Genomic DNA, 26,235 nt, shown 5'->3' with positions numbered 1-26,235 from the left:
GTCAGCCCGGCTCATCTCTGACAGGCTGAGACGTATTATTCTCAGCGTAAAGATTTAAATAGTTTACATTAACGTCTAAATACTGCAGGATACAGCGGGGCGGGAAACGGGAAAGGTGCAAGCCCAGCAGCCGACTGATGAGGTGAATATGTTTGAATTTGGTTTTGTTTAAAATGTGGACAAAGATTCTCAAGTCGGCATCTGTACTGGGTTGTTTTAGCCTGGCCAGCCAGAACACACGCTTCTCCTATTCTTTACAGAGACGTGTGTCTGGGATCATGGGTGATTTCTTGGAATTCCCAATGGCCGTTAGTGACAAGCGTATTAACTAAAAAAAAACACATGACATGATCATCAGCCAGGGTTGCCAGGTCTCAGCAGCCAAAAAGCATCTCAAAAAACGCCCCAAAAACACAGACTATATTATGAGATCTGGTGGTGCAGTACCCGTTTTTCCCCCTTCACCCCAGAACATATGCCCAATAGATCAAACTGGGTCACCCTGTATGCCTTTATTTGCCCTGATATCAGCACCTCCATATAGCCGTTAGTATCCCATTGGAATGCATTGCACTTTAGACACATTAAAAACAACTTTAAAGCCTGGTTTCTATTTTTTTTAAACGTTCTACTGCTAGATATTCCTCCTGTGATAAGGCTGGGTTCAGGCTGGTTTTCGTAAAAAAAAAATAAAAAATGTAGAAATCTTGTACTAATGAGGGTCGGACTGTTAGCATTGGAGCTGTGTGAACTACACGTCACGCAAGGGCCGAGTCTACAGTGTGAAGATCCCGCCCTTATCAACTTTTTAGGAACATGCTTCGTCAGAGCTGAGGAGGAGGAGTCTGTAAATCCGCCATGATTTCCACCTTGAGCGTAGTCATTGTGGCAAAAAAAAAAGGGGTAAGTTAGGTAAATCTTGGTTGAACTAAAAATAACCCTGTATAGGAAAACCGCAGGCACTTTTCTTCATCCACGGAAAGACTTAGAAGAATGCCCGATTTGAACCTAGCAAGCCTGGTAGACTGTCCTTGCACGTAATATCTCCAACAACAGCAGCACCGAGGACTGTAACATTCCACGAAGTAGTCAGCTTTATTTTTTTACAACTATTATACATGTTTTAAGGCTGATAAATCTCTCACCACACACTTCATACACTTTTCTCACTAGTTCACATGGGTTCTCCCTTATGCCTGGTGTCACTCATCTATGCTGTGCGATGGTTCAAACTAAGAACAATCGTAGCTGCCAAAGTTTTATCGTAGCAGTTTCAGGCTTCAGAAGACGAATGTTTAGCCTAGACGAGCGCCACATGCTAGCTGTGTTTATTTTCACGGAAAAAAAAACACACCGGAACTTTGCTATCATCCAACCAAAACTTTTTACAATTTGGTTGGATGTCAGCAAAGTTCCAGACGGTCCTGCTTTTGAACAGATAGGTTGTGTTGTTTTAGTGTAGAGGATGTTTTGCCTCTCGCCACAAGAGCAGCAACTAATCTTACAGAAGGTTTAAGGTAATTTTCTCACGGAGCCCCTTGTTGGTCAATCCGACACCATCCTAGTATGCCCTTCAGAATCACAGTGTAGAGATGTGGACCAGGACTACAGAGTACAGAAGACGACTCAAGAACCTTCATTGAACATAGAAGTTCGACATGTGTTACCCCGATCTTATTATACAAAAGTTAGATTTTTCCCTTTCCCTTTCTTCATTTGATTTATCATCTTTGGCACTACTAATGTGAAGAGCCTGACTGATTAAAAGAACCCGCTTTCCTGAGGTGGTATTTTTGGTTAATTATAATCTGTACAAAGTTCCATGTCGCCAGTAGTCTGTCACAGATTTAGATTTGTAGACACTACCCACCGCACCATCGAGAGCATGAGGAGTTCCCTTTGTTTACACATTCAAATAAGGCTGTTTAAACATTTATCTGCTTCTTCTGACTCCACTCGCACTAAAGAAAGGAGTTTCTGCATCCAAAACACAAGCAGAAAGAAACTTCCTGACACAACCTTCTTCAAATCTGTTTATATACAGATCATGTACTCTACTGATGTTTAGGTGAGTGTATAACATCTCCTCTTAAGCCTATTTTTATTGTTACATACAAGCTCAAATTGTCACTCTTTATTACAGCAAACAGTCTCTGCAGTTCGAGTTCTGACTTGTATATTCCTGAATGGTTGTTTGCCGATGATTAGTGCTGCTCCGCGGGGACTGTTCGCTGTGAAGGCGAGAGACCAGAGGGAAGCCCCGAGCTCTTTTTAACAAGCTCCATTCTCCAGCGTCAGAACAATCCTGTCACGTTCACACAACTACACCCTGTATTACTCAAGCTGAAGACTCCGGTGTTTATATCCACTCAAAGATAACATTTCACCCAATGAATAGGACTAAACACAATTTTCACTGTTTTTGGCTTTGCACCGACAAATAATTGGTGAAAGAGTTTCTTTAACCTCTTCACCCCCCTTGAACCAAGCACATTTTCTGCACTTTTACCCAAATCTAAAAGCTCCTCGACTGAAGTTTGCAGACTATAGGGCTCTTCTAACATCCAGGTAATTTCAGAGCGCCGCAGAAGTGGAGGTGAGGTGCCTACAAATGACAGATTGTGTTCCATTTCGTAAGAACTACAGCTTCAACTTTGAAAACGGAATAAGTTAAGAGAGTGAGATCGATAGACAGATCGTTGCGGCGTCGGCAGTGATGCGGCCGCTGTATCGGACTGTTGTAGTGAAGAAGGAGCCGAGTCGGGGGCAAAGCTCTCGATTTACCGATCGATCTACGTTCCCACCCTCACCTATGGTCATGAGATTTGGGTAATAGCCGAAAGGACAGGATCGTGGATACAAGCGGCCGAAATGAGTTTCCTTCGCAGGGTGGCTGGGCGCACCCTTTCGAGATCGTGTGAGGAGCTCAGTTACCCGGGAGGAGCTCGGAGTAGAGTCGCTGCTCCTTCACGTCGAATGGAGCAGCTGAGGTGGCTTGGGCACCTGGTTGCCTCCCTCGGGAGGTGCTCCAGGCATGTCCTAGTGGGACAAGGCCTCGTGGAAGGCCCAGGACACACTGGTGGGACTATGTCTCCGAGCTGGCCTGGTGTCGCCTCGGGGTCCCCCCAGAACAGCTGGAGAAGGTGTGGATGGATCGGGAAGTCTGGGCATCTCTGCTCAGACTGCTGCATCCGCGACCCGGCCCCGGATGAAGCGGAAGAAAATGGATGGATGGATGTTTAATGTCATGACTGACGTTGGATGCTTTAGCTAAATCTAAAGCCAAACAAACAAGAAAGAACGTCGCCTCAGAGCATCTTAAATATTTTCTAGTCAAGCACTACGTTTAATTTGGATCATGACTACTTCCTGAACATAAATGCATGAAATTCAGCACAAAGCCAGTTTGTACAAACATTCATAGAGACCAAACAGGTCCAGTTTCTGTTTATATCAGACTTTTACCTCAATAGGCAGGTTTTCGAGGTAATCAAATGACTTTTCATCACAATCAGACAATTATTTAAAGAAATCCTGAGTTTTGCAGGTCTTAGCTTTCAAATGAGACTTTACCCTGTGTGATGGCCCAGCCACACAGAGGTAACCAGTTGATATGAGATTGGACCTAATGTTGTTCTCTGTCCCTTTAAGACCTGAGCAGTGGCGAGGGGCGGGCCTGGAGAGCTGGAGGCGGCCTTATGTGGACCAGACCACTGCAGAGGGGGACTGAGGTTAAGGGGGCTTTGTTTGTCCTTTACTTTTGTTTGTTTCTCCCCTGTGTTTCTGCTCATTATGTTTTGGTATGGTCAAAACTGTATATAAGTTGCCTTTTGTCTCATTTGAGGAGGTCAGTTTGTTTGTGTTTTTTAGTTTCCTTTGCACATTCTATTTTTGTAAAGTTACATTAAGTTGACCTCTTTTATCGGCCCATGTTTGTTGTGGCCAATAAAGTGCTTTTTTTGAGATTTGAAGCCTTTCTCTCATTGTCTCACTGCTTGGTCCCTAACACCCTGGCCTATAGGCTTTAAGATCTCCAGTCGAGAAGCTTTTAGATTTGGGTAAACCTGATGAAAATGTGCTTGGTTAAGGCGTTAATTGTGTCATACAGTTTTTAAATAAGCTACATGTAAGCTACTTTGAGAATATCGGAAAAATGCCTCTCAAGTTTTTAGATAATTCACAAAGGGGGTATTTATCCAAAAATATGTTGTTGTTTTTTCTCTCCTGATATCCCTATAACAGAGTGTGAGCAAAAATCCTAAAACTAAATGTGAGAATGACTGAGCCTGCCTGTCTTCAAGCACATTTCTGTTTGGATTTTCAGATGTCTTTCCACTGAGGCGAGCACACGTGTTACCTGTCCCGCTTTTCCCGGATTGCTTTTGGGATCAGACTCCGCATTTGCCATTCATGGAGGCTCGTTACATGTGAGTAAACCTTTAGATTGTGCCATTTCCCACGTGATTGAACACTGAAGAACAGCGGGCAGCATCTCCGCGTCCAGCCCAGATTAGATTAGCTCTCTCACTCTCGCCCGTTCTCCCTCCACAGCCGCCTAAATGAGGTGTCAGGCAGGATTAGGGGCGCACCTGTTCCACCCCCACCGTCCAGCCCGTCCCGGGGAAGGCGGTGAGGGTGATGCCACTGATTTGGGAACAGCTAAGTGACGCAGATTGGTGCTGATGTGGTGTTAGTGGCAGGAGGAGAGGAAGAGCGAGGGAGGAGGGGGGAGCACGCCGCCCTCCCCCCCCCCCCCCAATATGTTTGCTAAAGGTAAAGCAATGATGTGTTTTTAAATGTGCCTCAAACATACGTGAATGTAGGAGGTCCCTGGTTCCCTGTTTTTTTTTTAACAACAAACAAAAATTACGTTTGTCATAGAATCAAAAAAATCGGTACAAGTTGAGCAAAAAATATTATTACGCCAACGCCATATTGGATGTCGGCCATTTTGGATGACAGCCCGCGCAGCGAGAATCTGCCTCTATTTTTCATTTCAAAAAAGATATACATTTCAAAATGTATCTCCTTACCTCCATTTTCCTCCCCCTACATGTTCCAGCCATGTCCTAATGTGCAGAATGAGCTCAGACCTGTTCACCACAACTGCCTCTAAAATCCTGCACTGTCACTCAAAAAGGTGTTAATTCGGGTCTGAAGTGCTGTCATGCACGAGCTTAATATAGAAGCTGCAGTTACACGTATGACCTGAGGGGGGAAACTAAAATGACACACTTGCATCTAGCCCCTTTAAATAAGGTTTAGTTCAGGGGCACCAGACAAATCGTCTTTGACAGATTAATATGGACATTCAGGAAGAAAGTCTTATATATATCTATTAACACAGATCTGAAGGAATGACATCTTGAATCTTTTAACTATACTGATGAAATCAAAGCACAATCACACGTAGAAATCCAAACTTGAAATGCAAATGTGAACATTTATTTAAAATTTGAGGTCACACACACACTTAAGCATCAACATTTTTAAGGTTTAATTTATAACAGGTCTTAAATGGGGTGAATGACAATTACAGTAGTGGATGGAGTATCTTTGTTACATTGGTCTAATTAATTTGAATACGGTTTGGCCTGATCGATAGATTTACGAAGGGTTTTAAAAAAAAATGTAATAAAAATTGTCAAAGGTAGCCTGGTCTTACCTCATACACATTTCGTACAGAGGGTCTGGATCTTCACAATTTTATAGTTTGGCTCTGATTTCAAGTAGGCGATGTAATGCGCCCGAGTGAGTGAAGCGAGCGATCAAATGCTACACCTACACGCCCCGCCTCCCCTGCTCACTGATTGGTGGCTATGGCGAGGTCAAAGGGGACATTTTGGGCCGAGCTGGAGTAGCCTGCGCTCAACACCAAGCCGACAGACACCGCAGGATGGAGGCGATCTTTTACCTGGAGGCCATGGAGGTGGACAGCACTTGTTTTGGAGGGCGTACGGTGCCAAAGGTTTGAGAGATCCGGCACCGTGGTGGTCAGCCTAAGGTGGCGCCCGAGAGGAGCCAGGTGCGCCTGGTTTGACCACTTCTCTCCTTGTGTGGGTCCCCAGAGGCTCTCCAGTATACTCGCTCAGGCCCAGCGCGGGCACTCTTGTGGAGTCGCGCTGAGCTGCTCTTTAAAGCTACTGCGGCCGGCGCTTGGTCGAGCCCGTCCAGGGCTTCATTATGTTGCAAAAAGTGCTTTTAACAATGTGACCCCTACCACAAAACATGTGCAATAGACCAGGATGAATGAGAGTGTGTTTGAGTGCGCATGGGGGACAACGGATGGAAATACCAAACAAACCAATAAATAAATCAATTACAAAATGAAAAACAAAATTAACTTTGCGCGTAAAGTTATTTTTTTTACCATAATTTGCTCCAAATGGTAAATTGTCGACTTAAAAGGAGCATATACAATTATACTGAGCTTAACAATGGATATTTTTTTGAAGAAAAATAAATGAGAAACACGAGGTTTGAAATGGAGGGTAGAGGGTAGAGGGTAGTAGCGATGTCCTACCTCTCGCAAATGCCCTGCGCGATGTCCTACCCCTCGCTAATTTACCCCATGCCGTCCCATCCTGGACTATCAAATCTCTACATAACTGTACTCAGTAAAAGCAAATTTTATGCCACTGGTGTCAGAGAACCGCCCCACAACCCCCCCCGCCCCGCTCCTGTAACCATAGCCCTGTACTAAACCCCCCCTCCCCCCAGTCCTACAACCACTGCCCTGTCCTAACACTGGCCCTGTCACACCAATGGCAGCAAATGTACTTCTCTGACGACTAATCAGCTTTTCGTAGGGTCCGCTCGCCACAGAGGCCCCTCCCACCCCACCGTGCGGGACCCCGGGGTCAGAGGCTTCCAGACGCAGCTGCAGGTCCTCGCTCTGTGGCCCGCCGTCGTTCGAGCAGCATTGTCCTTGCACCTGTTTCCTCAGCTCAACGTTGTCTGGGCCCTGGTCTCCTGTAGGGGGCGCTCCTCCTGGGACGGCCGCCTGGTGCCTCAGTGCTCAGGCCTGCGGAGGAAACCAACAGGAGCTGAAATGTGTTTATCCCTGAGAAGAATATCTTCATATTTTAGAAGACACAGTTATCATTTGACTGAACAACCTTTACTATTAAAGGTGGACTAATCTGTATTCTTAGTTTTTTCATTTCAAACTAAGAACAATATTATGAATTTAAGTCATTTAGACCTATTTACATATTAATTTGTTGACAGTTAGGTCTTAGTGGCGCCATTTCTACAACTGTCACTGAAGGATCGTTCAGAAATCGATCTAGCTCTGGGGGAAAATCCCCAAATGTGAGCGAAGCGTGGTTATTGTGGCCTTCGCTCATGTTGGCGCTGTTCGCTGGCTCAAAATATGTTTGCTGGACGTTGTCTGCTCCTGAACCCTGTGTGTTCGTCGTCTGAGGGATACACATTTCTGATCTTTCAACTTCGATGATGAGATGCCTTTTATCCTCTTTTAACACATTTAAGAGAAGCTCCTCACGAACAGCAGACTCTCGTGCGGCGTTTCAAAGTCTTGTAACTGCTGCTCATGCAAGACTTTCCACTCACACCAACATCTTTCATTCTCAAATTGCGTCTCTGACCACTGTCGTTCTCTGGCATGAAAGAACGACAGCCAGAGCGCTCCTGTCTCCATCTTTCTCTCTAAAGGAGACCTGATCTCCCCTCTCTCCACTGACGCTCTCTGTCATGGAGCTCCTGGATCTCTTGTTTGAGTCTGTCTTTTTCAGAAAAAGCTTCTGTAACACTGTAGGAAGTGTCTTGGGCGTTTTCCATGTTGCTAATGTCACAAATGTTTGTAAAAGTCAATCAAAACTGTGAGAAATGTGCTGTGCGTTTGCCAAGACGGCGTCGCAATGTGAACTAAACCAACAGTTGGGCAGAAATGACCTGGACTCACCATAGCAACAGACCCCAGCATTCCATATGGAGCAGGAAGGAATGTGTCATGTTACTTTGGAAAAGTCACATGACACATTTTGGAATATGACCTGTTGCAAGGTTACAAAGTAGATTCCACTTTCCCAGGTCAAAGGTCATGGTACATTCAATTACAGAAACTTGGCTAAAACTGAAAATAATTATTTCTCTCAAAAGGTGCTCCATCTCCTGGCCTTGTCCCTGTTTCAAAGCGCTAAAACTCAATAAAAATGAACACTGCATGAGTGCATCTAGTAGTTGTGGTAGGCCGGGCTATACATTTTGGGGATGACCAAACCCCCCCTTCAGAGTGCCCTCCCACACCTTCAATAGGTTCTGATGGTCATGTGGGGTGGTGCCAAACCCCTCTGATCCATCATGCAGCTCCTGCTCAGTCATGTAAATCATAGACTTGTTTTTGGTATAGAATTTAATACGATTACAAGACATGAAAAAAGCCACCCAGCTTTGGACTGACCCAGCCCTATGTTCCCCGGTCAATAGAAGTGGGGGAACATCGATATAAGATTAGACACCAGCCCACTATCCTTAAGGTTATTGGCTAGGGCAAGTTCAGGGTTAAGATGATTGATACGTATCTATGACGTTTCACTCTCATGACTTGTGATTGGTTGATGTACCAAACGTTTTTAAACTGATGAACAGAAACGGCTGCAGTGGCTCAGAAAAACATGAGGACTCATTTTCAAACAGTCTTGTTCACTGATGAGGCCGTGTAACCCTGGATGGTCAGATGGATGGAGTAGTGGATGGTTGGTGAATGGCTACCATGTTCCAACAAGGCTGTGACGTCAGTATGGAGGGGGCGGAGTCATTTTTTGCGCCAGAATCATGGTGAGAGAGCTGGTCGGCCCTTTAAGAATCCCTGAAGGTGTAAAAATGACCTTTGAAAAATATGTGGAGTTTCTGACTGACAACTGTCTTCTATGCTACAAAAAGAAGAGCTGTGCTTTCCTGAACAAGATCCTCTTCATCATGACAACGCACCATGTCCTGCTGTTAAGAATACCTCTGCATCACTGGCTGCTATGGGCATAAAAAGAGAGAAACCCATGATGTGGACCCCCTCCTCCACTGAACTCAACCCTATTGAGAACCTTTGGAGCCTCAACAAAAAAAACTTCTATGTGGGTGGGAGGCAGTTTTCATCCAAACGGCAGCTCTGGGAGGCTATTCTGACATCCTGCAAAGAAATCCAAGCAGAAACTGTCCAAAAACTCACAAGTTTAATGGATTTAAGAATTCTGAAGCTGCTATCACACAAGGGCTCCTATAACTTCACCTGTTAAGATGTTTTTGATAAAAATAAATGGTAAATATGACCTCCTAATGCTACAAATTCATTAATTTGTCATTAATTTCAGTTAATTACAAGCTTTAAAATGTATTGAAACAATGAGTTGCATAATAATTTGGAACAGCAGATTTTGAGGTTTTTACTATATTTATTTTTGAAAAAAATACTGTTAATCACTTGGAGATTTTTTTCAACCACATTTAAATGATCCTCTAACAGTTAAAGACTTTATGAAAATTATGCTGACTCTCATTTGAGTTGACAAATAAAAATAAAAATTTGGAAGGCGGCGCAGTGTGATACAAATTCAAATTTTTTCTCTGTATAATGTCAACCAAAATTAAGTAGGAAGTGCTCAGCATTGTCAACAACCTTTTTGCCAATGCTGTATTTTCTGACAAAAACGTAGATACCGAGAGGACACGTTAACACATTCCAAAAACTTAGGGCGGATAATCGCCGCTTGCGGCTATATTTCACCTTGTTTTGTGGGGCACAACACTAAATCAAGAAGCTATGAATTTGTTGTTGAAAAATCCCTAAAATATTGCTAAGTCCCAGACTGGAAAATGTGGCGTCTGTAGGTGTAAATCATTTCCTATATTCTAGTCTATGTTCTACACATTTAATCTGAACAGTAATAAAAACCTTATTGTGCAGATTAAGTAATTCATTTGTATACAGATGAAAGTGAATGTGTGACGACAGGAAGCTGGTTCAAAACCTGAAAAATGAAAATGGATGAAGGGACCTCGACTTTGGGAATGGCTGATGTATTTGTGCATACGGTCTCTCTCCGCTGCACAGCAAAGCCTCTCATTTTACGCATATAAACGACCCGACCTCCATGACACCCGGGCGGATGGGTGGATAAGCATCCAATGGAAACGATATCTTTCCCGTCTCTAAATCCCAAACATGTGCCGGAGTCGCTCCCCCATTTCAGCGCCTTTTCTTCACGAGAAATCGAGCTCTGATCTGATGTATTTTGGGATAATTTTAGCAGCCTTTCATTACACAGATGATTAAAATCCAATTACAGGCCGAATGATGTAGAGTTTAAGTATTAAGAAAGAATGTAGTTATTTTTCACCCAGAAAAACACGAAGGTCTCTCAGGTTAGGGGTCTTTAAGGCTTTCCAACCTTTCTGAATTCTCACGGCATTTTTGACACACACAAGAATCCATCATTTTGCAGGTGTTACATTTGCAAACAACATTGTGTCCTTGGGCAAGACACTACACACCTATAGCCTGTGTGAATGTGGTGTAAGAGTGATTAGTGGTGGGGCGGCCAATGACGCAGATTGGCAGTCTCACTTCTGTCATTCTACCCCAGGGAAGCTGTGGCTTTAAGCTAGGGACACTGGAGGAGTTTAACCCTATAATAAAGGAACAGGCCACTGTTCCATACTAAGATATGTTCTTAAGTGAGCTTAGACGAGTTGATGCGTACCTGTCTGGTCTTTGTGTGTGCGCTCAGTCACACAAAACGACCAAAGATGTTGTTAGCATTTGGCCTCTCCAGGTATATTCCTATAGCTCCAAACAGGAGTGAAGTTGGAAGCTACCAAGCTCTTCCACGGGCACAAAACCAGACAGGTACGTATCAACTCGTCTAAGCTCAGGGAAGAACATATCTCAGTTTTAAAAAATGGTGGCCTGTTTCTTTAAGCGTGAGGGGAAACTTTCTTGCAAACATGCATTTGTTGTGGTGCTTCCTGTGTGGTGTGAGTGTCGGGTTGGGCCTTTGAAACTGGATTTTCACCCAACACAGGTTTACTTATGTTCCTTTCACTGTGGATACATCTCTCATCATGTCTCACACTTACTAGAATTGTTTAGTCTGTGACTTTATACGAGGGTGAGATTATTAACTGTGGAAAAATGTCCTTTGGTCAGTGCACTTTGCATCACGTTTTAAATCACAAAAGATATTCATCTTATTCCGGAAGTTCGCGTGGGCGCTGCCATGAATTGTGCCCGCCCCTTTTCTCCTATCAGTTAACATAGAACTGGAGAATCCAGATAAAATCAATTACTACATGAAAACAAAGCCGTTTTTAGGCTGTGCAAAGAAACGGTGCAGTGTTGACTCGTTGTTGCAAATGAGCATTGGACATTTTACACAAATCAATCTACAATCTAGATTTTGGCGGCAAACATTTTCCTTTGTTCTTCATTTAAATGAACGGGCTTCGTTCTCTACCGGAAGTGTCAGTACAATGGAAGGCAAAAGTGGGCGGGGCGGAATAAGGTGAAAAAAATCTCTAGTGTGCCCCAGACTTCAAGGAACAGGCCACCGTTCTTCCATACTGTGATATGTTCTTACCTGGGCTTAGACGACTTGATACGTACCTGTCTGGTCTTTGTGCCCGTGAAAGAGCTTGGTAGCTTCCAACTTCACCCCGTTCGGAGCTATAGGAATACATTGGGAGAGGCCAAATGCTAACAACATCTTTGGTCGTTTTGTGTGACTGAGCGCACACTCAAAGACCAGACAGGTACGCATCAGCTCGTCTAAGCTCAGGTAAGAACATATCTCAGTATGGAAAAACGGTGGCCTGTTCCTTTAAGTCAGGGGTGTCCAAAGTGCGGCCCGGGGGCCAAATGCGGCCCTCAGACCAATTTATGGTGGCCCTCGGCCTCTTGCTGTATCGGTACAATCACCAGAGATGGACCTTTTTATCTGAAATGTAATAATTCTATACAATTCTAATCGAACAACTAACATTTTACTGTGAGACTGAGCTGGCATGAAGGTTTTAAGCTTAAATAGAGGTGTGGGGCACAATTTAAACCTCTGCTAGTCGAAGGTTTTGCGGCACTAACTACTGATCTACGGCCCTTCACCCCGTGTACGCTTCAATTAGCGGCCCCCCATGAAAAAGGTTTGGACACCCCTGCTTTAAGTAAATGAATAATGACTACAGAGAAGAGCGTTGAGAAGCTTGCAAAATGTACTTCAAGGTTAACGTGTACTTCATTATCCCCATAGTACCCGTCAGTAGCCGCGGGCGACTGCAGTGCAACGCCTGGGGGTCTCGTCTCAGATGTCGAGCTGATGGTCAGAATCACCTGGTTTTACTCAACTATAAACAACTATTACAGCTGTTGGCATGTCTGTGATGGGGAAAAGTTAAAATAATTTAAAAATTTTAAAGAATATTGGCCCGTTTCATAAAGATTAAAGCTGCCTTTACGCTCCTGTATCTCCTCTGTATTCCTGCAGTATAAACAGACAGTGTGGATGGTCTGAAGGATTCTCTCTCGGTGACACTGGGCACATTATTGCCCGTGTAAAGGATTAGCCTCCCGCCTCAGCGCGCAGCCCCAGATAAGGCCCTCTCCCTGGGTCTGAGCGGGGAGCAGCGAGGAGGGGGCATGGTAGACAGCACATATTCATTTTTATTTGATTTTATTTCATCATGTGGATAAACAGGCAAACATTCTGGTGTCTCTCATGCAAAAATCAGCATTCCCACGGTAGCACAGTTGTTAGCCTCCAGGTTTTCATCCGGGTGCTTCCACAACCAGCAAAACATGTACAGTAGTGTCCTCTGGGGTAAGGACTCCCCAAAAAAGATTTCCTGATTAAACACATGAACAAAATCTGCATTGTGATCACTTATTGATGCACTCTGAGGGCTCCCCTTTCATTGGACGCAGGGAAACGCAGCCTGCAGCTACAGCGAGCGCATGACCCCCGCAGGGCAGCAAAGCACAGCACATCAGCACCATAATAACTTAGGATGTGGCACTTCTGTGGAGAACTGAGAGGAGGAGAAGAAGACATCAGATGGAATGGCAGGTAAAAAGAAAAGGGGATTGTGGGAAATAGATACAATTTGGTGTTAGGTTTGGGATGAGCACATCTGCAAAGAAGTCTGGGAAACAGGAATCTCATCAGAGCAATTAGAGGCAGGCTACTGATGAGCGTCGTTCACTGATTTGGGCTATTTTGGGAGCTTTTTATGTTGCAATGTACAAAAACTGTTGTGTTTGGTGTAATTCATGCAAGTCAGAGTCATTTTTGAATTCCCCAGTGCCTCGAATTTGAATCAATCCTTTTACTTAACTACATTTCAAAGAGAAATATAATACTTTCTCCTCCACAACTGAGGCTCCAAAGAAAAAACATTAAGTTACACTACCCTTGATACATTATACCAACAAACTTTAGTACTATGTCATTTATCATGTAACATACACAATGGGATAATGTGTATTAGTAGTTTGGAGGGGCACTACTGTTAAGACCTGGCCTTAGCCATCTGTAAGCTCCGGTCAGTTGTCATTTCCCTACATGTACGTCTGGGTCTGATCTCAGTGGCCGCGTTAGATCCAATCGTTTCAAACTTTAAAAGGAGTTCACCCCTCCCACCTGAAAACGGAGCTCAATTGTGAAGATCCAGACCCTCTGTATGAAATGAGTACGAGGGTAAGACCAGGCTAGTTAAGACATAAAACCCTACCTCTATCACCAAGGGGTAACAGGGCTTGACTAGAGCTGGGCGATTTCCCCCACATGCCCCGCACCATGTAAACACAAACACATGAACAAGAGATCGCAAATGTTTGAACGAGAAGACACAGCAACAGTTAGCGGCTAACAGTTTAGCATTATGACAGAGGTTTACAAAAAGATCTTGAACTGAAACATCTGACAGACCTGCTCTGCTGCAGCTGAAATCCTTGTGAAATGTCCGTTGGTTTATGAATCCAATATCTACAAGGGCTGTCAGGTCTTTTCCCTCCTTATGATCACAAAGCAAAGCAGCACCAGAGGATGAGGCGTTCAAGGGTTGTGGGGGAAAAAAGTCAGGTGAATGGAGGAGGGTGGTGGTGGTGGAGCAGAGCAGAGCAGGGTTCACTACTCCACCTACTGATGAAAACAATTCAAAAAGACATCACTTAAAGGGACTATACAGAGTTTAAAAATGTTAAAATTAAGTATGTTCCTCCCCCTACATGTTCCAACAATGTCCTATAGAATGAGCCCAGACCTGTTCACCACAACTGCCTCTTAAATCCTGCACTGTCACTAAAAACGGTGTTACTTCGGGTCCGAATTGCTGTCATGCACGAGCTTAATATAGAAGGTGCAGTTACACATATGACCTGAGGTGGCAGTAGTGAGTATAAAATGGCTAACTTGCGTCTAGCCCCTTTAAGGCAGCTTTAACAAAAGGTTAAACAATGGGTAAAACAAAAATCAAACCAAAAAAGAAAAAGAAAAACAAGAATAGACTAAAAAAATGACCAAAACAGATTAAAGTCAACTTAGCTCTTAAACAAGAGGTAAACTAAGGAACCAACAGTGTGTCTCAACAAGATTGACTAGTCACAAAAAAATGGAGGTGACAACTAGACAAGAGACACAGCGAGTGAATGGGTTGGCGGTCTGGGTCCAACTGAGCCCAGCCACCTGGAGGAGCGTGGCAGTACACCTGGGTCGCCTATGCCCATGGCCCTGGGCGGTCCAATGAGGCCAAGGGCAGAGGCCCAGCAGAGTTTGATCATCGTTTACACCTTTCAGCTGTCGTGCTTTCACTTTCATATATAGACGCATGGATCGGGGTCAGGTCACGGAGATTGAATCCAAAATAAAAGGAAGCATCACTGTTTGAAGTAATAAATAAAAAGGTTGACTAATTCCCCTCTTGTGATGTTGACCACTCATGCTCTTCAAAACTCCTCACTTCACCTCCCACAATGCTTAGCTCCTGTAATGAGGCAGTCGCTATCAGCCGCCCGGTGCCTCCTGTGTTTGATCGTCTTTAATTTCTGCGCGCTCGCTTTGTGTGCCGCGCATTAAATCATTCTCTTTCTTTAGCGCCTTTCGGGACCAGATAAGCATGTAATGCAATATGGTATTCAGCACCAGCTCTGGGAGGGAAAATCCATTTATTCCGGAGTCAGGATCGCGATTTGCCCACGGAGTTTGTTGAGTGTTTTAATATTCCCTGAAATGACAGAGGAACGCGGCCTGCCTGGGTAATCTCGTCTGCTGGCAGCGCGGTTTCATTAAGGACTTTTTATTACACCTTTCTGTGTTTTCAATCGGCAGTTTTTGAAATGAAAGACGCCGCCATAAATCATTGCTTTATTTAAACTGTTTTTCTACAGTCTGCTCAGCAAACACAGGGGAGGTAAGGTAAGACGACTGGGACAGGGCTGGAAAAGTTCAGTGGATGTTTAACCTCCCGCCTGAACCGAGTGCATTTTCTCTGGTTCAGTTTTACCCCAATCTAAAAGCTTCACGACTGGAGCTCACAGCCTATACTGTAGCTATGCTTCAGTTAAAAGCTAAGACCCACAAAACTGATCGTGTTACTTCTTTTAAGCGTTTTTGTCGGGGGGGGGGGGTTTGTTTCTTTGTCGTTGCTTTTTTTACGCTTTGTCAAGTTTTCTTAAGATTTTTGTTGCTCTTTTGTCACTTTTTTTCAAGCAGTTATAAGATTTGGGTAAAGCGGAACTGGAGGAAATGTGCTCGGTTCAGGTGGGGGTGGAAAAGAAGGATCAGCAAGTTATTTCATACAGGGGTTCACTTACTTATTTCATGCATGTTGTGAATGTCTCAGGTTTTTCTGCAAAATATCGTGTTAAACTTGTGAATTCCTTTTTCCATTGATGATAGAACGTTGTCCAGGCCCTGAGGCAACAAAACAGCCCCAAACCATGATTCTCCTGCTCCATACTTCACAGTGAGGAGAGGGTTTTAATGTTGATGTGCTGTTTCATTTTTCCTCCACACATGACGTTGTGTGTTCCTCCCAAAATATTCAACTTTAGTTTGCGAAAGAGCTCTTGGATGCTCCACAGCACTATCTATCTATCTATCTATCTAGTATATCTATCGAGTATATCTATCTATCTATCTAAGGGACGATCCACTTTTGTCGCGATCCGATACATATCACGATACCCATGGGGCCGATCCGATACGTATTGCGATACAGTAAGTAATTACAACAAGTGACATGTTTACCTTAAAACGTGTAAAAAGTCATGTATCCAAAGTTTATAAACCAAATGCCATTTGACATTTACTGACGTGTTTAGATTGAAAAGTGCATTGCATTAATAAAGTATCGATACTTGGTATTGCAGTGCAAAGTATTGCGATCGAAGCCCAATCTGATACTTTGTCCTACTATCTATCTATCTATCTATCTATCTATCTATCTATCTATCTATCTATCTATCTATCTATCTATCTATCTATCTATCTATCTATCTATCTATCTATCTATCTATCTATCTATCTATCTATCTATCTACCTATCTATCCCTCCTTACGAGATCGGTGTTGGATTCAGCCTGTTGCTAAAAGACCATTAGTTGCTGATGAAGACTCTAAAACAGGAGTAGGTAAGTTCGCTTGGAGGACGGCCTATTTTCTCAATCGTCAAAACACCAGGGCCCAAATCTCCCAACTGTCGCCCACAGTAAAGCACCACTTCTACAAATGACAACGCTGGACTAAATATTAAAACCCTATAGGCTGTTTTGTGAGGAAATTTCAACATAATTGACAGTATTGACAGCATTTTCTACATTTTTATATCAGACACAGCAGGTTGCCTCATAACTATGTCGGCCCGCAGGGGAAGGAGCACTTTTCAGTCGGATATTTTATGCCAAATAATCATCCCATATCTGACATGTTCGCCGTAGGCCAAAATTTACCCGACAATGTATCCCAGCGTTAGTTCCTAAAAATGTCCGTATTGTGTCTTTGCAGGAAGCGCACGTGAACAGCCCACTGCTTTCCGTCTGCTCGCCACGCACTGCGCCCCTCGAAAATATGCTCCGAAAACGATTCAATTATGTTTTTTCCCCCCCTGTTTTGTAATACCGTACATCTGCGCCGCGCTCCTTCTGACTGTGACACCAGCTGACACTGACTGTACACGCCGAAGCTTCATATGTTCATCCCAATCAATTATACCGAAAAACCCTCAGCCTCTCTGCTTTTGGGAACATTAGCTGAGAGGAGCAGGGAGGGCGCTCGCCGAGCAAATGTAGCGCGGAGAAACAAGCTGCTCCGGGAAACGGCGGCGCGCCCATAAGTTTACGACTGTCATCTCCGAACCGCTCGTGTTTTACCCAAATGAGAGGCCTGTTGTATCTAAAAGTGTGGGTAGAAGTAGTTTTCCTGCCTCATGGATCAACGTCAGACCAGCAGTCATTTGTATCCCCTTTAGAAACCCACCCCACATCCCACGATCTGTATCTGGACTTCATTTGGAGTAAATCAGCGGCATTACTCACCGATAATCACCTTTCGATGCTTTATCTTCAGCTGTGCATCCATCGCTCTCACGTCCAGCTCGAGACATGTCTCCATTTCTGTGGTTTGTCGACTCCAGAGAGTAGAGAAATTATCTAGATTAGTCTGCAATTAGAGCAGCTGGAAAGGACCAAAAGTGGGTGGAGGGCGTTTGGCAGAGGTGGGAGTAAGTCACTAAATGCGAGTCCCAAGCAAGTCTAAGTCGTGAAGGTCCAAGTCCCAAGCAAGTCCAAGACAATTGGTCATGGGGTCAAGTTAAGTCGAGTCATAGCTTTTGTCACGTCAAGCCAAGTCTTTCTTTAGCCGGCAAGTCATCTCAAGTCGCAAACGTCAGCATTAAAAGGGACTATACAAAGTTTAAAAATGTTAGGAGTAAGTATTTTCCTCCCTCTACATGTTCCAACAATGTCCTAATAGAATGAGCCCAGACCTGTTCACCACAACTGTCTCTAAAATAATGCACTGTCACTCTCGGGTCCGAAGTGCCGTCATGCACGAGCTTCATATAAAAGCTGCAGTTACACGTATGACCTGAGGTGGCAGTAGTGAGTATAAAATGGCTAACTTGCATCAAGCCCCTTTAAGCCTTTTCTTTTAAAAAATGTGTTTAATCTACTTGAGAATATCGTGCGTTCTCAAGATTTAGCGATTTTGAAAATTTAGGCTAATATCAAACTATTTAAAATCGAATGGATTTGGATTGAAAGTCTAATTTATATCTAAATCGGCACAAAATTGTAAATGTATATATGCACTACAGGCCACAAGTTTGGAAACACTTTTTTACGTATTCGTTTTTCCTTTCATTTCAAAACTGTTCCCATGGTAGATTCCCACCGAAGAATGAACACATATGGAATTGTGTTTTAAACTAATTGTTTTTTGACATAAATTCTTCCAAATCCTCGCCTGTCGCTTTGATTCAACATTTGCTCAGTGAGCTTCACGATGTCGTCACAGAAATGGTTTGGATTTCTCAAACATGTTGAAAACTATCTCAGAAGACGACCTTATGAAGCTCATGGAGAAAATGCCAAGAATTAAGGGCGTCAATTTTGAAAAATAAAACATATTTGGAGTTATTTCACCTGTTTTTTTTCCTTCATAATCCCATGTGTTCATTCATTGTTTAACGCCTTCAATGAGAATCGTAGTGTGTTAATAATGTTGAAAATTTAAAAAAAGCCAAGGCAAAAAATGTATACTCAGATTCGCCCCTGCTCAAAGTAGATTCCACGCAGCCTTCAGTCCTGCTGTCACTGTGGCTGCGGAAAATAGCCACTAAAAGCTGTAACTTTCGAGAGAACGCCTTAAAACACCGAAAAGCCCCCGAGATTTCTGTCATTAATCCAGCTCTTACGGATCGTCGTTCTGGAGGCTGCTTCTGCGTCGTAGCTTCAGTCATTGTTTTCCTGTCCTTAATAAATGTCGATGAATCTTCACCTCTTCACTAGAAAACTTTTAATGCATCCAAAGAAACACACATTTCCTCCTGCCTTTTCGCGCTGTATTGATTAGACGCGCTCCGTCGGGAAGCCGAAAAAGCATGTGGCTAGTTACCATATGTAAACTTAGATGTGCCGCTTTTACGCAATGAATCCTGATCTTTCACAGTAGAAACCATCACATCCAGGCCAAAGACCAAACCGAAGTCCCGGCCAGTGTTTAGAGCAGAATCCAAGAACCGAAGACACATCTGTATTCTGGTTGCCTGTGAAGTGAGAGCTACTTTTTCCAGGCTTCCAGGTTTAGCATCTTGATAATGAGGACTGGTGGATAAGTGTGGCAGCCTCAGACGTATAGCTACAGCTTCTGTTACTCATGTTTTTCTTCTGTTCTTCTTACATCTCGACAGTCTGAGCAGCATGAATGAAATGAAAGTAAATGATATTCGACAGGCTCCTTGTCCAAAGTGTAGTCTGACTTCTTTTTACTTCTGGGAAACTCAGAGCAGGAGGATTGCAAGACCTGATAGAACGTGGTATTGCTCCAGAAACTTATGAATATCATCCAACTCAGAATACTTTTTTTTTTAACTTTGATCCAGTTCAACAATAAAAGTAGAGCTGAACATAAGGATGCCTGCCGTAAAATGTTATAAAGTTAAAGGAAACATTCTAGGTCATGTGTTTCATTACAAAGAGAACTAAACTTCCAGCAACACCAAACAAACTCCTAATAAACAAATCAACATTGACCCTTTTATACTTGTGGGTTATCAAAGTAAAGGATTTGGAGTCTGACGTAATTTATTTCAACCGTCTGCGTAGGTTTCCAGTGGGCACTCTGGTTTCCTGTACCACTAAAAACATGTACAATATGCCAGGATGAGTGAGAGTATGTTTGTGAGTGCGAGTAGGGGACAACGGATGAAGATTAGCCCGTGTATACAATCCGGCATGGCGTGTTTACATACATGTGTGTAATGTGTGTTCATTAGAGGCTCTATATGGTCGATCTGATATCACCAAGCAATTAAGAGTCCAGGGCCAATGCAAAGTTGTTTGCCCAGGACAAATGTTACAGCCAGTCAATCAGCCTAACCCGAACCCTAAGCCTGGGACGCTAAAGCAGCACTCACACTCACCACATCTTTAATAATCCGAACCCAAACGCTTGACCAAAACCTAATATTAGTGGCCCATGCCTAATCTTAAGCTTAGGACTCTAAAGCAGCACTCATTCCAACCGCACCTTAAATATACCTAATCTCGACCATTACGGAGCTCATGGCTGAACTTCAGCCTCTTTAATACAGTTCTTCTTCACTTCCTCCCCCATGCCTCCTCCTTGGTGGTGTGGGTTGAGTGGCAGGGGTTGAGTACACGCCTGGACAAGGGTTCTACTCCTTTGCTCTTCCTCTCCTTCTTCATAACCACAGCCACTCCCTTTTCCCCCTCTTCTTTTTGCACCTTTCGGATCTCATGCCAGAACTTAACCGGGCACAACGATGGCTATAACAAGAAGCCTCTACTGAGGTCATGTCCGTCTCATTATACTACTGCCACACCTCTTTTTCAGGGGTATGGATCTTCTACACTTGGAACCAATCTCACATAATGCAGTGGAATGGGAGACTGCAGATGACGTACGTGGGCCAGTGCATACCTTTGGCTCTCCTTAACTGTTCATTCGCATAGACTGAACAGGGAGGTCTTCGGGATATTCCCCTAACCTAACATTGGTCCTGGGCAAACAACTCTGACATTGGCTCTGAACTCTTAATTACTTGGTGATAGCAGATCCACCGCTCTATATACCTTTTTTTTTTTTCTTTACAAACAATGAAAGAGGAAGCCGCTAAAGTAAAATGCTAGCTGTGTCCAAAATCGTTCCTAACCTATTTGTAGGATCCCAATTCTTCTCATGGATGAGTTTAAAGGCACAGTTCACAACTTGTAGGGTCACTTTTTAGGGTCACTGTCACAGAAATGCAAGAAAACTGACCTCCAAGTTCATTAAATGTATCCAAATGCTTTGATGCACAGTGTTTTTCCCACATATGTCTGAGTTTACAATATACTAAATGAGGACAAGATGCCTCTCGTCATATCGAATCTGATACATAACATTGCTGGACGTGGGACATCATTTCCATGGAGCTGTTGGGTAGGTTTAAGTTTTTGTCCAAACGCTGTATTTTGCTAACCTACCAAAAAAAAAACAGCATTGTTTGTGTCTGGCTGAGGGTTAGGAGCATGTTAAATATCACTGCAGGGGTAGGCAACGTCAGGCCTGGGTCAAATCTCGCCCTTCAGCATCGAACCTCTGGCCGTCAAGAGGAGTTTGAGAAATATTTGGACACAAATCAGAGAGTAGATAAAATACTCTCATAATGTGATAAACACTGTTCATTACTTCAAAATTCCCAAACATAACACCCAATGAGGTCATATATTATGCACCACACTGCATTTGTAGAAAGTGGCGCTTGACGTTGGGATAAAATTGGCTCTTGGTCTTTGGACATCCACCAAGCAAACTTGCCCCTGCTTTACATGATGCAAAAAGAGACCCAAAATAAAAATGTAATGGAAAGAAAATGTTTGTAATATGTTGGTATATCCCTCATTCCCCAAAAGCAGGGTCAAACTCAGCGCAGCAGTTCCCATAATACACAGTCGTATTCTTGGCAATGGCGCACTGTAGATCTCATTTATGCTTGGAGTCAATGGAGGGGAACAGAGCTCCAATCTGCAGAGCTGTTGGTCAGGCTGCAGGAGGAGCAGGGACCGATCAATGCTCTTTCTGTCTCTGTATCTTTATAATGGAAACCCTGGGGCCCGGCGAGGCCACAGTGGCTCGGTCGGCAGGTAAACGCTCGATACAAACCACTGCTGCTGATGTTTCGGCAAAAAAGACAAACGTCCGGGGAGTTGAACTGTGGAAAGTCAGGACAAAGCTCTGGTTTACTTGTGTAGAGCTGTTAAAAGGGTGTTTCTGAGTTAATGAAGCATAAACTCAACCAGGAAGGCTGTATTTCCTCATTGTTCCAATCAATCACAGCCTTCCTCTCAACCAATCAGGGCTGCCATTCGTTTTTTAATACCATTACTTTCCTAAAACAGCACAACAGAAAGCAACACAAGCCGCAGCAAGGAGGAGGTATCCAGGCCACACTCACAGCTAAGCCACACAGGTCTTCTTTTCCTACTACTGTTCTGGCTATAGGAGTATATTTGTCTGCTACACTCTTCCCAGAAGATGGTGAACGACTGTTGTGGAGTGGAGGGAGCTGCAGGAGGGAAGGGGAAGGAGGAGCTGACCAGTGCGGGACGCCACGCTCTGAAACAGGGTCAGGAAGCTGTGCACTGTTTCAGAGGCTGTACTCCGGTACTCAGTCACAGTGGCTCAGGACTAACCCAACACCTAAACGCAATTTCGATGTACAATGACAAATAAAGCACTTACTAGCAAGCAAAAGTCTGAAACATAAATGTATAAAAAACGTTTTCATTGCGATGTTTCTCCGTTCCCCTGAGGCCAAGCAAGTTGTGGGAGGGCTCATCTTAAAGCGGGAAGTCACTATCACTTCCAGTTCCAGGGATATCAGTCAACCTATATAAGCTCAACCCCAAAACACACCGCGAAGTAGGAAGCGAGAACATTGCATCAGGCGAGTGCGTTATTAGTGCTTGGATGTTGAAGGATGTTGAGTCCCCCTCCTGGAACCGCCACCTTAACATGGTGGAGGGGTTTGAGCACCCAAATGATCCTGGGGGCTCTGTTGTCGGGGGCTTCGTGCCCCTGGTAGGGTCTCCCATGGCAAAAAGGTCCTTGGTGACGGGTCAGACAAAGAGCAGTTCAGAAGCCCCTTATAAGAGACCAACAGGCCCAGTTAATCGTGAGGCCGTCCTTCTGTGGACCCACCACCTGCAGGAGGAGCCATAAGTGGCTGGTGCAATGTGATTTGGGCAGCTCCAACAGCTGGATGGATGGATGGATGGATGGATGGATGGATGGATGGATGGATGGATGGATGGATGGATGGATGGATGGATGGATGGATCGATGGATGGATCGATGGATGGATCGATGGATGGTTCTTGAGTCATCTTCTTTACTCAGTTGTTGAAGTGTAGAACGTTTCACCTCTCACCCCAAAGGCTTTGTCAGCGACACTTAAGGTTCAGTTCAGCTCGCAGACCAGATATAGACCACAAGGAGGAGTTTAGCTTGGCTCAGTCCCTCCCCTCTATTCACGGCTACTCTCCTGTTGGTAAATATCTGTGTAGTTATAAGTCCTAATGACCTAATGTCAACGGTCCTACTCTCAGATGATCACTGCAAATTACCTGCCTATAGATCTGTCCTGGGCTGAGTTTCAACCTCATGAGCATGACAGAGCTCTCAAGGCCTGGGAGCAGAAGGCTGACATAGTAAAGCTATCGCCGCCACTGCTACAACTTTCTGTGTTTATATATGTCGGGCTGTTTATGCTATTTAAATGCCGTTTCTTGTGGCACAGACCATTTCCCGCTCCCTCATTTGCTCCCCCACTTTGCCAGATCTTTAATCCGCTATAAATCCTGAATTGTCATAATAGGAGGAGCATGTAGTTGAAACCCAAACGCACTTCCAGTCACCGAAATGAATGAAAAACTTCAGAAGCTTTTTAAAAATCGCAAAAAACTCGAAGCAATTACCTAAAATGATCCCATTGATGTGTTGCTTTTCCTGGAGATCCGTCTGCTCCGTTTGCCCCGGGCCGCTGTAGTAAAAACACAATCACCAGGTGCTGCCTTCGGGCCGCCCTCAACCCACAATAACTCTGTCTAATTTTGTTTTTATGGCTTGTCTGCTGAGTCCCCGGAGTAATCCCGGGAACGGCAGCTTTGAGGCGCCTGCTTCCTCCTTGAAGGGTGTAATTAACAGGCTCTGGATCGGTGCATTTGGGCTAAAAATAACCTGTTTGGAGATATGTTCAGACACGAAGAGGCAAGCATCCTGGGAGTTCCACTGTCTCTTAATAAGAATTTCCCTTCTGTTTAAATATAGAAAAATCAACCACGAAGATTTTATTTACTCTTTATTTACTCTTCTGTTCTTTTGTCCTGTTTCCGTTTCAGTTACAGCCTGACAAACAATGATCTCTCAAGGCATAGGAAGTGAAACCTGGTTCTATTTGAGCCATCTGATTCAAAAGTCTCCATTAAAGATTATTTTTATCGACGCCGCTTTGAGTTGCTGCCTCTGTAAGGCCCTGGGCAATAGAGGATCTTCAAATCTTTTGCCACACACTATACCCGTTTTCTTTAAAGATTTGAGTCACACGCGAGATCTCTAAAGTCAGTGAAGTGTTCAAAAGTGAGGCAAGGACCACGGATAAATGCGTGCGAATAAAATCCTGGTTTCAAGGGTCACACAGACGCAGGATGGATGGTGCGATGTGAGCCGCGGGAAAACTGGTTGTGAGCGTAACGGAGCGGCGATAAATATCAGACATGTTTGTTATTTAACGATTGGAGGTTTTGGAGGCTCCAGTCCGGCACCAGTGCTGTCTGATCTGTTTTCTGTTCCCCTGTTCTTTGTCTCTGGTTAAAAGGAAAAGGCCAACGTTTTTCCATACTGTGATATGTTCTTACCTGAGCTTAGACGAGTTGATGCGTACCTGTCTGGTCTTTGTGTGTGCCCGTGGAAGGGCGTGGTAGCTTCTAAGTTCACCCTGTTTGGAGCTATAGGAATACATTGGGAGAGGCCAAATGCTAGCAACATCTTTGGTCGTTTTGCGTGACTGAGGGCCCGCAAAAAGATCAAACAGTTATGCATCAACTCTTCTAAGCTCAGGCAAATGTAAAAATGATGGCCTGTTCCTTTAAGTCCTGAATTTTATTTTGTCCTTGTGCGTTTTGCTTTATCTACCATGTTCATTTCCTGCCCCGCCCTCATGCGTTCCTTTGCATTTTTTTTCCTTCAGTTCTTTGTGTAATCTCTGGAATTTGTTGTGATTTGAAATTTTGGACACTTTCAGTTTTTAAAGCAGTACGAAGTAACTTGTTTACCTCAATAAATAATTTCCGTAGCCCCTCGAGGAGTAATGCAAGTGTTGGGATGGTTGGGGGGGTCTTTCATCTCCCCTTGGTGTCTCTGGCCAGAAAGCCACAATTGCAACTTCCCTGTCTCCGGGTCCGAGGCGCAACACACACTAATGGCTAACAAGCTAACAAAGCTAACTGCAGGCTAGCGCCACTTAAACAGTATGTACAGCCTTTGTCTTTTCTGTCAGTGTAGTATTTACTCTCACGGACACTTAATGAGAAAAAAAACGCATGTTACGACACCTGCAGTGGTGCTCTCAGCCGCTAGGGGAATGAATTACTTGGTTCCGCTTTAAACCTTACCCAGTCCTGACATGTCAAAGTAAAACACAAAAGACATGAACAGAAAGAAGATCAGGGACAAGAACAAACAAAACTAGGGGAGAACAGAACAGGAACAGAACTGAACCAGGACAAGTGCCATTACAAGGCAAGAAAACTCGATGAGAGGCCAGTCAGGCTCTATGTCAGTCTTCATGAGGACATGAGACAGGCCTCAACTCTGACAATGTTCAAATCCAGGCTGAAAACAGTTCCGTTTGCCCGTGCATATGACTGAATGTATTTTATCTACACTCTTGCCTTTTACTGTAATTGATTAATTTTATGTTGATGTCCAAAGGAGAAGGAGCGACAAAAACAGAGGTTAGGAAACTTTGTTTGAATGAGCAAGAAAAATAGTGCTCAAGACAGAGCGAAATAGTGCTCAAGACAGAGCGAGTCAAAACAAGACTTAAAAATAGAGCTCAATACAGAGCGAAATAGTGCTCAAGACAGAGCGAGTCCAAACAAGACTTAAAAATAGAGCTCAATACAGAGCGAAATAGTGCTTAAGACAGAGCGAGTCAAAACAAGACTTAAAAATAGTGTTCAAGACAGAGCGAGTCAAAACAAGACTTAAAAATAGTGCTCAAGACAGAGCGAATCTAAAACAAGACTTAAAAATGCATATAACTGAAAGTATTTTATCTACACTCTTGCCTCTTACTGTAATTGATTAATTCTATGTTGATGTTTTTATTGATTGTATTTGTTTTCTTATATGTATGCAACTGTGAAGCACTTTGAATTGCCTTGTGTATGAATTGTGCTCTACAAATAAACTTGCCTTGCCTTGCCTTGCCTTGCCTTGCTAA

This window comes from Gobius niger (assembly GCF_951799975.1).
Source record: "Gobius niger genome assembly, chromosome: 8".
Classification (NCBI taxonomy): Eukaryota; Metazoa; Chordata; class Actinopteri; order Gobiiformes; family Gobiidae; genus Gobius; species Gobius niger.
Note: the sequence above shows the minus strand (reverse complement) of the source record.